Source organism: Phaethon aethereus (genome assembly GCF_964289735.1).
Source record: "Phaethon aethereus genome assembly, chromosome: 14".
Lineage (NCBI taxonomy): Eukaryota > Metazoa > Chordata > Aves > Phaethontiformes > Phaethontidae > Phaethon > Phaethon aethereus.
In genome coordinates this window covers 19,639,864-19,652,895 of record NC_138590.1, presented here as the reverse complement: position 1 = coordinate 19,652,895, position 13,032 = coordinate 19,639,864, and positions in this window count along the sequence as shown.

Here is a 13,032-nt window from a genome sequence, read left to right as displayed (position 1 = left end):
GTAGCCAAGAGCGCTGCTCAGCGCCCTCCCCGTCCCCCCCTGCCCTCCCCCAGGCAGGGCCGCGCCCGGGCGCCTCCCGGGCCCCCCGAGGCGCCTTAGGGGAGGCCCAGCGGAGCTCGGCCCTGCCAGGCCACCGCTGCGGTTGGAGGCAGGCGGCAGCGGTGGGGGCACCGCGCGGGAAAGGGCATTTCCTGGAGAAACCCCTGCCGGGGCAGAGGTGGGCAGCGGGAGTTTCCCGCCCGGAGTCCCGCGCTGCAGCGGGGGAGGACATTTTCCAGGGAGAGGCGATGGCACCACCGCGGCGGGGGCGGCCCTTTCCCCTGGCCGCCGCCGCCTCCCCGCCTCGCCCAGCCCGCTCACCTCCGCTCGCCGCCACGGTCCCGCGCGTCCCGGCAGCCACCGCGGCCGCCGCCACGCCCCGACAGTGGCGGGCCCCGCCCGGCCGCCCGCCCCCGCCCGGGCTCGCTATCGCCCCCCGCCGAGCCTGGCCGCCCGCAGCCGCGGCCCGGGGCTGCCCCGCGGCCCCAGGGAGAGGTCAGGCCGCGTCGCTTCCCCTGGTCCCCCTCCCGCTCGTCTTCCACAGGCCGAGTGGGGCGAGGGGCGAAGGGGGCAGCGATGAGGAAACCCCGCTGCAGCTCTTCACAGCGGCCCTTCTCCTCATCCCCATGGCCCTGCTTGTCATCCCCAATGCCTCTCCTTCTCCCCAGCCCCTCTCATCATCCCCATGGCCCCTCTCCTCATCCCCAGCCCCTCTCGTCACCCCCATGGCCACGCTCCTCATCTCCCAGCCCCTCTTCTCTCCCCTAACCTCTCCCGCTTGCCCTGGGGACACCCAAGTGGCACCCAGTGATTTTTCCTCACTGAGGAGCCATTAGCACTTCTATTAAAGACACAAAATGATTGTAAAATAATAATTTCAGAGAGGTTTTAAGAATGTTTGCAGCTTGGTGCCATGGCTCAGTGCCCCCACAGTGCTGGTACAGCAGCTGCGGTGGTGGAAAACTCCAGCTGGCCCCAGCTCCAGCCCTTGCCCCAAGAGCAGACAGATCCTCTCCCCCCCAGAGAAATCCTCCAGCCCTGTCATCCCAGGAGCCGAGCGGCAGCGGATCATACAAGCACAGCCCCCTTTTTCCGACAGTCTGACTGAGCGATGGACGGACCTGGGGGTAACTGAGTTGTGGGGAGCACGAGGCTGTACCGCTGAGCCCCGCTGTTAAGGCAAATCTGCGGATCTCCACTGCACTCCGTCTCAGTGCTTCTGGCTCAGAAACCACATTTCCGATGCTGGCTTTGATGTCCGCTCATTTTGCCCGTTACACACTGTTGAATCAGAGCCAGGTCGGGATTAACAGCCAGCGTGCAAAAAGGTGGCAACAGCATCATTGCAGCTGCGGTAGCTACCTGCCCAGCTGTAGCAATGCCAGTGCTGTCAGTAACCGTGTGTGCTCGAGTATTTCCAACAACAGCATGAGTCCTCGGGGCTGTGGGTGAGTGGTGGTTCACCATGACGCTGTCGGTAGAGTGTGATGCATCCCTGTCTCGCAGCGACGGATGAGAGTCAGGAAATGGTTTACAAGTCTGAGGTGCTATATGATCTGGTAATTCACTTTCCTTGGTAGGAAATCTAGAATACAAACTGCAGAAATTCCACCTCAATCTCTTTGTGCTCAGTGCAAGAAGAGGATAAACTGTGGTCATGTATCTGATTGTAGGATTACTCCATTTAGGTTTAATTTGGGGGGAACTTTCCTTCAAATCCCTATGAAAAATAGGTAAAAAATGTAAAAACTAAGTGATATAAGATATTTTTGAAGTTAACATCTTAGCAGGACTCAAAAAAGCCTTGGGCATACAGAGAAGGGCTGTTAGAGTAGACGATGTAGATGTCCTCCCGAGGAGAACAGTGACTCTTGCGCAGGGCAGCTATTGCGGGGCAATAGCCTTCGTACTTCAGCTTCCTATTTTAGAAATTTAATACGGGTCATTGTGATCATTCAAATACCGTTCTGATGCACGGAGTATGAAACCCAAACAGGTGGCCTCTCATTAAATAGAAATGTTTTACTTAATGGCTTGTAGTATTCTTTTCCACATTTTACACCTGCCTGCAAAAGTTGTTGGAAATAGAATATAAGCTGTTTGTATAGAAACAGTATGACTTCCATTATCAATCCTGCTTTTTAATTGCTCATCATTTTCTGAACACCTGTCTTGTGGATTGACAGTTCTCATGCACAAATGTGAATTTTGTTGGACTTACCAAAATGTGAAAATAAATTGCAGCAGCTTTTCATGTTAAATGCAAACAGCTTCCACTGTGCCACAGGCAGCTCAATGGCAGCTGACCAAGGCCACTTCATGCTTCTAGGTGAGTGGCTCCAGCAATTTCTGTAATCTGGAAAAAAACCCAAAGAAAAACTTGTTTCCTAATTAAGTTAGAACAAAATTAGAAAGCATTCAGAAATGCCTCCTGTATGTATCTGAAGGAAAATTGCTAAATAATGTAGTTGAAATTCCATGCATTTTTTTGCCACCAAGTCTACCTGTTTTATGTTTTTTTAGTCACAGTGCTAAGTCTGATTTTTTTTTTTAAGAAGAGTAAAAAGGAACAAGAGAAAAAAAGAAAATAGACATAATACCTGTAGCAAGGGTGCATGTTTTATACCACTTGGTAGGTAGTATAATACAGATCCTACTCTCAACAGCAATACAAGTAGCTACAAAACTGGCATGAAGTAATATATCTGAGAGAGTTAAACAGGAAATCAATGGACAACATGCATGTCCGTTATCGGATATAATGACAGAAACTGCTGCAAGAGCTGCTGTTCCTATCAATGTTCACTAGGATGAGGAAGTAGAAGTTCAAATCACTTCAAAATGTGTAAGTTATTTCTTACTCCGAAGGAAATAGAGAAAGGGGAAATAACCAATACAAAAAACTTCAACTGCTTCTGGTTAAGTCCTCAACCATTATCTGTCCTTTTCTGTGTACCCATGAAAACATAAACCCTTAACATTGCTGATTTTCTGACATTTATGTTCTTAGCATAGTTTATTAAACACTTTCAACATTCCAGTCTGTCCTGGAAAAGAATTAGAGGAAAAATCCTGGATGTTAGGAAAATCCAAAATTCTAACCAGATCTGGAGTTTTGCAACTGACCATTATTTCCATAATGAGAAAGTCAATCTCTCACCATTTTAGATCCACCAAAAAACGTTGTTAATAATGATCACATGCACAATGTGCATTAAGAAGTCACCTAATAGAGAATTATAAGGATAACACAGTGTGTCAAAAGCTGTGTATCATCAGATCTAGAAGATGTGGTCTGTGGAGTCCAGCTATTGCACAGCTAGTGCCATTGGGCACTGTTTAATCAGAGGTTACTCAACACTTTGTAAACACTTTGAGGTCTACAAAGGGGTTGGAAAGGAGTACCAGAGTTTTGAGGCAGTTTTGGGCACTGTAGGAAGGTTCAAGGTGGTTGGGGGTAGGAAAAAGGATCTCTCCCTTTGGCTGCTCATTTCTTTCTAGGGCCCACAGACTTCCTCTGCCCCCTTGTACCAGTCTTATCCCACATCCATAGCAAGAAGCAGCTCTTCCTCTTTGTTCCATAGCCCCTATTCATCTCCCAGTTAGAAAAAAGTCCAACCAGAGCAAAAAAAGCCAGAGGACTGCCTCTTCCTCCCTTCTCTGGGACTTTCTTATGCTACTCCTGAAGACCAAGAGTCCCTCCAGAACTAACTGCAGGGACAGGCTGCCAGCTGCAGATGCCATGAACACCCTCACCTCTTCCCAGCAGCCCCTGTCCGGATGGGACCCATCTCAGGCTCACCTATGGGTGAGCTGCTCACCTATAGGTTAGCTCACCTAAGCCGGATGAGCTGCCAGTCTGGGGGAATCTAACTAGCCTACGCTTTCAGCCAGCTCCAAAATTAGTGACTTTACCAGCGTATTTTAGTGCTTACTGTGCTTCCTCTATAAAGGGAAAGAAGGCGGCCAGTCTTGTATAAGGTGAGGTTTATGGTTAGGTAACAGAGGCAAACTTTGGAAAACAGTCCTTTGTACTCAATCTTAGCATCATCTGTAATTAAAATGTCACATATAAATGACAGATGAAGTAAGCCTGGACCGTATCATAAGCTGGCAGCCAGCAGTTGGTTTTGTGGCTAATAAGTCAGGCTTTCTCTATGGTCGCAGCCTGGTGACAATCCTACTTTTTATGAGTGCGAAAAAGGTTCACAAAACGTGAGCAATGGCCACTGCAGATCTGGAGACGAGGTTAGCATTCACTTCACTGAGATGTTAGGGGCACAGCAGGCTGCAATATGCCAAAGTCGAAGATAAAAGTCATATCCATCTTTCAGTGGCAAATACAACTCCTCTAGATAGATGATACTAGATTATATTCCATTTGTGTGTTGCCTCCTGCCCCGTAGCTGCCTCCTTATGACTTAGGTGCTCAGGAGCACGCCACCAGTCTCTATTGATGCTGCTTTCTCTACGGCATAAATTTTCCATGTTGCTTTTGGATGATGCACAGACCAAGCCCTGACTCTGCAACCAGTTTGACCTTTGGAATATTCTCCAAAAGTCATTGATGAGGAGACTTAGTTATTGACATTGTTTCTGGTAAGTGTTTGCTGTTTCACACACACTATTTTCCTACCAATAGGAAATCTATTTTCTAAATCAGTGTTTTATGCTACTGTGGGATGGTTTAGTGGGAATGTTTTCTTCACTTGCGATCTATCTCCTTTGACTGACACTCAGCACAGTTACCAGCCTTTCAGAGTATATAAATCTGTGAATGTGAAATTATGAACATGAAAGGCTGAGGAGCAGAAGGGACTACCTGAGTCACTGTTTCCAGTCTCCTGCAACACGTAGGATCGTGTCATCCCTTCTAGAAATCTGTCAATGCTCCTTTATAAAACTGGTTGGAACATTAGGTAGAAGAACAACTAGCAGTTACAAACTTTTATATTTCCAGTCTGAACGTCTGGTGGCTGGAGTGTTCCCCACTTGAATGTGTCTGAACATTGTCCTGTATCTAAGATATCTTCTTCCTGCTCTTATCTCCGGATCTGTTTAGAGACTGCACATATTCTCAGCCTTCATTTTCCTAGATTATCAAGCCAAGCTCTTCCACTGTCTGAGTTCTTTGTTCAGCTGGTCAACAATGTTAATGACAGTAGGACAGAGGCTACAACTTGAGGCCATTCATTAGTTACGTACTTCAGCCTTATAACTTTCCTTTTCAACATGACTCCTAACATAGCCCAGTGAACTATTCATCTACCTTAATACTTCAACATCTTCTCCAGACTAACCAATACATTACTGTTTGATAAACCCCAGCATCCTTGTCTTCTTATAGGATGAGCTCTCTCTTATCAGCCAAGAATATCTAGTCAGTCTGGCATGATCCATCTTCAGCAATCAACGTTACGTTTTGTCTTACTCTACCATTTCCTTCTATGTCTTTAACACATGTTTCTTTCAAAACTTGTTCTAAAGGCCAACACATCAGAAGAGCCAGACTTCACTAGTCCAAGCTGCTTTTTAACTTACGCTTTTAAACTTAACTCTTTAACTTACACAGATTCATTTGTGTAACAATGCACCACTTTATAGAGAATTGGGGGAATGTAGATTTTTATCATCCCCTGATTTGAAAACTCACTTCAGCTCCAAGTCAGGCCTGGAGGAATGCCACAGACACTTAACTATCTCCCCAAGAGCTGCTGACTCAGCCACGTCATTTTGTCTTCCTTCTCATTTCTTTGCAGTCCACCCTGTTGTTTCAGATGCTGCTCTTCACTCACTGCACTGCCTATCTTGCAATATCGTATATCAGTATTTTTCCTTCAACTGCCTATCCTCCCTTGACACTTTTTTAACCACTATGATATCTTCATTTACCCGATTTTTTTTAAATTCCTATGTACTGTCAGTTCTGATTTCACTCTATCCCACAGTCTGACAGACAAGATATTTGCACCGAGCTGGGAAATGGAACCTTACATATTGATCTCATTTGTTTCTGCTGCAGTTGGGTGCATGGCATTTTACTGGGAGACACTTACCCTATGTTGCCTTCATACATTTTTTCCATTCTACTCCCACGTACCTCCCATAATGTCACAACTCTTTCTTTATTAAAATTCTGCAAGACTCACTGATGCTGTGATACAAGGAACTGCCATGGTTCTAGCCATGGATATTGGACAGAAGTCTTCTGTTATTAAAAATCACATGCATCTTGTTCCTCTCCCAAATCATACCTTGGTGGTATGTCACCATGGTTGTGATGAGTTCGGAGCAAAATTTTTCATTATTTCAAAAACGGCTAAGATATTGCTGGTGATTCAGATGCTGGTGACACCCAAAAATATTAGATTATTGGCCGATGTAGCAAGAATAAACATTTACTCCTTTAATTATTGTTAAATGTAATAAAATACATACTCTATTAGCATATGATATGATAGATATGATAATTTCTATACTAATAATTTTTAATAAAACTACTACTATTTGTGAAATGTAACAAAATACTTGCTTTATATCCACACTGTGAGGAAGGGAAAGGTTTCAGAAGATCTACTTTTCTTCTGTCTACTCTATCATAGATGCTTTTTATCCCTCTCCCTCTAAGAAAGAGTGGCCATATCAGGTCAGGCAAAAGTCCATCTTACTCAGTGTCCTGTCTCGAAGAGTAGTCAAATGCAGATTTCTATGGAGGAATGTAAGTGTATCTTGTGTAATTCCCCTCGTGCTCTTCCAGGATCCAAACATTTTCAGCTGGGGGCCTCTTGTGTTCCTTTGGATGTGCTCTATGAGCCTAGTATTAAAAGCTTTTTCAGGAGCTTTTTCAGTTAAGATCAAAAGATCCTTTCTAAAGGGTTTTTTTAACCTCTAGTTATACTTCCCTTGTTGAAATTTAGGACAAGAATAGGTATTTTAATATTAAAAAAGCATTTAGAAGTTTAGCAAAATTTTCAACAAGACTTAAACAGACCTGTTCATAAAATTATGAGTTGAGAAATTAATTATTTGATGTGCACAAGATCTCCTTTGTTTCTGTGACTCTCAAGCAGATAGCCCTGGAAAACCAGATGACTCTTCTCACATTGTTGAGTGATTTGTCTGATTTTGCTGGAAAATTGTAACCTTTTAATGAGTGACTCTTACCCTCTCACAAGCACTTGCCAGGCATCTGAAAGTAGTTTTTAGCCATTCATATGTACTTCAGTGTTTTTCAGTACATAGAGTTTTTCCACTAACGTTGAAGGACTTCTTTAAGTTCAGACAAGGTTTTTACTTGATGCCAGGGCTGCTAGTTTCTACCATTAATGTCTACTGTGCTTTTAACATTTGACTTGCTAATTAAACCCATGCTTTTCCCAGCTATGTATTGAGGAAGGCTAAAGAATTGGTTAAGTGGTGTTAGGGTCTGTGTATGTCTAAGAATTTGCTATTATTATTTTTTACTCTGCCTAGAACTGTAGTTTATGTTAGAAAATCCTGTTGAACAAAGGATGTCGTATTACTGAGTGGAATGTAAGAACTACTTAGGTTTCCAAATCTCCATCTATCTGATTGTGTGATGCAAAAGTAAGAATAGAACCACATAAAGATGTGTGTTATACAAGGAATACTTCTATTTCCTGTGATGAGTTTTTGATATCGTGTAAGAAAATGACATCTCTTATCTACAAAGGTATTTTCCCCTTATTTGATGTCAGAGGGAAGGAAACCCCCAACCTGTCCCCACTGAGGCATCCCACAGTGCCTATAATAATTCACACTAGGTTCTTGTGCCTTTTCCTATATGAGAAAATTTTCCCTTTGATTTAATATTCAAGGTGTACATGAGTATATATAGGCAGCATGTGGTGTTAAAAAGGCATAAATCAAACATGGCTTTCCTGGAAGCGAAAATGCTGTTGGTCTATATCTTCTTATTGAGTTGCTGCTTACCTGGCTCAATGGGCAGTGCAATAGAAGAATTTCAAGTAAACTTCAAGGCTGTAGTGGATCTAGCAAACAAGGAGGTGGGTCATTATCTTTTCTTCTTCATTTTCTACAGTTCTTTTGATGGAAGTATAAAATTGAGTCTGGGCTTGTTTCAGCTCTAGTTTGCGTGTCCTGTGTTTTGTTTGTTAAACTTGAGATGCTGAAGGCACTGCATGTCAACCTCTCCTCAGAAGCTGGTGCTGCAATTGTTTCCCCAAAGGAAGTCCAGAAATAGAAAACCTGATGAAGACGATATGTAGTTAGAGATGCTTAACAATGTGGCAGTCACTTAGAAGAGAAATACCTGCTAATGCTATTTTCTGTTTTAAAATTTTAGAGCTTTCTTCTAGTACCTGTCGGGAAATTTCAGGTAAGACTTTTAAAGCTTTTTTATTACTGCTGTTGTTAATCATTTGGAAAATTATGACGCTTTGTAGCAGATCTTGAGAGAGAATTGGACTACTAAAAAAACCTGAATCTCACAAAAAGGGAATACACGTGCTAACGGTATGTTCATGAACAGCTCTATCAAATTCAGTTAAGTAAAGTTCCTTGTATGCAAAAAGTTATGAAAATAAATAACCAATTCTGAGACCAGGGTCTCTGAGACTTGGTTGTACTCCTACTGAAGTCAATCTCAGGAGCTCTGACACAGAGCTTAATACTGAGGCTGTTCTCAACATTACGAGGTACGGACCCTCAATGTGACCTGCTGTCATTTAGAGCAGAAGGCGGTGAATACGGTTAGTGCTGGAAACGCTAAAATGTTCCTACCTCTCGGCAAACAGACGAGCTGAGAGCTATAAAGCATGATGGAGTTTGTCTCCAAAGGAAGCAATCTGCAGGCATGACAGGTTATCGCACACAGCCTCGTTGATCAGTGGTTTTCAGCCTGTGGTCTGCAGATTTCTCAGGCTCTGTGAACTGAAAAAGGATTCATCAAAAATAATTAAGACCAGGCAGCCTGTTGTTGGGACGTGTTCGCTTTAGAGGAAAAAATGTTTAGAGTTTGCAACTTTAAAGAAGTTGAAGAGCAGCACTTTATGGACAGAAGAATACGGTGCTTCTGTCCTTCCGCACAGAGATGGTCGCTGTCAAAGACAATTAGCAGATCTAATCTCCTCAGGCTACTCAGCGTGATTTTGATAAAACTGCAACCCCAACAGCTTTTAATCCTCTTTTACAATTCTTTTCCCCATTTTTCCTTTATAATGATTTTTTTTTAATGTCATGTGCTTTTTTCTCTCCTGCTGTAGATTTTTATCAAATCCCAGAAAACATGGGAGAGCACCCCTTTCCCTAATGGTACAGAAATAGAGTAGATGATAGGTAATTTCTGTTTCTGCTGTGTATGCAGTTAGTTATTGAATTTAATGAAAGATAAAACTTAACTCATTTGGCAGAATGTAATTTTGCTGTTGTTTGACTTTTTTTTTTAGTGCAACCATGTTCCCTGTCACCTTAAAAGAACCATAGAATGGCTGAAAGTTTACTTTAAGAATGATGAAATGAGAACGTATGTTTCTCTGATGGAGAAAAACATGAACCACACAATATCAACTTTAAATAAAGCACATACAGTAAGTTTCTCATCAGTTATTTATAGTGATTAAACAGGTAAAAATGTGAAATTACTGTGACTGGACTGCTCCTTTGTTTTCAAAACATACGAAATTAAGGAACTCGGCATCCTGGTCAAATAAAGTCAATAGCAAAATTTTGGTGCCATCTCCATACACTCCTAATTTCACACAGTATAGCATTATGGCTGCCACTCAGCGATGGCTTTGTAGAAATACTTCCCTCAAATTCTTAGAGTCTGGATGGAAGTTGCAGTTGTCTAAAAGATGCGTCACCCTTAAACAAATCCTGGAGTTGTCATTAGCCAGGAGATTAACAAGAAAAGGCCCTAAGCCACATCTCAGCAAGCAAAGTCAGCCAGGAAGAAGTATTCCTGATTTTCAAAAGTCTTCTCTCCATTCATTCGTGAAGGTCTGCCTTTCCCTCTGATTAAATATCGCCTGGAACAACCACCGACAGCTCTGCAGCAATACGCTCTTTTTCTTCTCTCCCTTATTATCACTACTACCTGTTGTTGTTGTTTTTCTATTATTATTGTTGTTGTTGTTGTTCTTATAGGAACCTGAGAAAGAGGGTTCCTGTCCGATGGCCGAGATGCCCCCGCAGAGCGCCCTGAAGCGCTACAAGAAGTTCTTTGAAAAGCTGCACGAGGAGTGCTAGAAGCCCTGCTGATGGGTGCTGGCAACCCAGCTGGTCGGAGGCGTCTTTTACCCAACACTAGAGCTGGTTCTGACGGAGTACTGCAAAGCTGCCCCAGAGCGCACGGGGAGACAGCGCAACATTGTCATGAAGGTTTTATATGTGTATTATCGTATATTTATGTCTTATTGCAGCTACTAACATATTTATTTAATTTATAGAGAGCTCTTATATTTGTACAAAGTCCTAATGTTCAAAGTGATAAGGAATAAAAAAACTTAAAATTAATAATTCTGTTGTGGGTTTTGTGCAGTGTAATAATTAGACTATATGTCATAGCTTGAATAAAACTATGTGAGTGAAATAAAAAAAATACAGATTAGAAGGCAGATCCATTAATGTGCTCTCCTGCAGACATTTACAAAATTGGCAGGATCTTTATTTTCTGAAGGCAGGAGAAAAACATGAGAAAAGGCTATCTTTTAAATATGTGCATAATTAAGTTTGAAATCAGTGTGTTTTCCTGAAATTCTATGACATAATTGCAACGCAGTATACCTGCACGATACGCATTCTTAATTTATTTAATATATTTATTGTGACAGCAGGTCGTATTTATTTTAATATTACTCCCAATTTCTTTTTAACCAATGTTATCTTCAAACTTTGGAGCAAAGAGTGAGGAATTCGTGCGTGTTGGCCCAGCGCCAGGCCAAAAGGAGACCTTGAGCAGGTCTCTCAGATTGTTGCTGTAGAACTATGGTAACGATAATTGTAACAACAGAAACAACGGTGGTAGCAAAGGGTTAAAATCTGGGCTGGATTTGGTTTTTTATTCAGGATTGCCTTAATCTATGTTTCTCATGAAGTGAAGAATGTATCTGTTGAGTTATTTTTCCTAAAGAAAGATACCACATTTTTCTAGAATCTGAAGTGTCAGAGGAAAATGGCACTTTTGCTAACGTATGGAAGCATACATTGGTTTCCAAATGAAACGCAGTGGATGCGCCGAGCTGGCTTCTGGGGCGTGAAGCAGTTTGAGGACCTGCCCAGCTACGGCACTGCATAAGTTTTAAAGTCAAAGGTACTTGGCATAGGTGTATTTTTGGGAAGTCATAGACCCTTGCTAATGAAGTAAACCACATGAATAAGTAGTTTAGCATAACTATGTCCAAGGAACCAGAGGTTTGTTAAGATTGTGACAGACAAGACATGACAAATAAAGAACTGAAAGGGTCCACAGCAAAGTGATTCTCGTCTTGGTGACTGAGAAAGCCAGGATGAAACGAGACACTGTTATTAGCAGCGTGACAGTGGCTAATCCATCGGGTTGTGAAACTAATAAACCTTAGTCGGAGTGAATAAACACAGTGGCAAAGAGGAAACGCAAAGGACGCTGTCTTACAAACCGTTAATCACTGCTGGAGCTTTGGCGAGAGCAGGCAACAGCAAACACTAAATTTTGAAAGAACCAAACATGAGAAGGTACCTCTCTAAACAGTGCTCCTCTGACGCAGCTCCTAAGGAAATGACAGCGCATCCTTGCAGATGCAATAAGCAGGGAAACGTGACCCATAGAGAGGAGGTATTAAGCACTTGAATGACAGCTTTCACAAGTAACTGTAAATGATGCATAACTACTAAAATTGATGCAAGGATGGAGAGCATCAGCTTTTTCTTTTATTTTATCATTCATTCCACCTTTCTGCATAAAACTAAAAAGTAGCAGCTGAAGCATTTTACCACAATGTTTGCAGAAACAATATAATCTTCATCAAATAAAAAAACCCCCAACCTTTCAACCAACCATTGCTGAGTGACTCTAACATTACTACAGGTCATGCTAAAAACTCACCTTTCCTTCCAAGCCATGCTAAAACACATTGAAAGTGTCAGCTACAATGTGATGTATCTACGGATGGGGACGATACTTCTCGCCCATGCTAAGCTAAACCTCAGGAGGCAGGTGCACACAAATGCTACCGACTGCTTAAAAGACCACAGTGGAGCTTAATTAAGTAATTAAGCAGAAGAGATCTCTAAGTACAGCATATTTTAATGCAACCTTGCATAAGCTCAGCTCATGCCTACAAGCGTATTCTTTCATTATCCCTTTGCATTACCTTTCGGTGGGTCCCTCCACACAGGGCAGAGCACAGGGAAATCTCTTGGTTTTCCGTTTTGCTCTTCTGGAATCGTTTTACTTCCTGCTTGAGTACAGGTTAACAGAATTTGGAGCACCTGTAATTCTCATTTTATGCTATCTGCTCTTCCGTAATACTAGTGCCAGGATTATAAGACAATTTAGAGTCCTTGGGAGCATTTTAAAATACCCTAAGTGGGAGAAATGGATTGTTGGTGTGCTGCCAATGCGGTGCCTCATCCATTTGCAATCTGGCCAACCTACTGAAAAGAAGAGAAAGGAAAGGTGTCGTTTCAAACCAGAGTCATCAAGGCACATGAATGAGGTTTTCAGGAATCCAGGGAGGGAAAGGCTGCACACGCAAGGGCAGAGGCTGGCTGCGCACCCTTCCAAATTCACATTCAACATACACAATGCTGTTCACTCCTGTGAGCGAAGAGGGAAAGCCTCAAGGCTTTAATTTTCAAGACGTAGAGGCAAAAAAATCAGGCTCGGGCAGAGCCTGCTCTGGGGAAGGTCTCGTGCTGAACGCAGAGAGCACCCCCACCAAGGCAGACTCCTTCTGCAGAGCGGGATGTGTGTGGTGGGAACTGAAACCCAGTGCGTCGCTCCCGCAATAAATTCACAGTACAAAGAAAAAA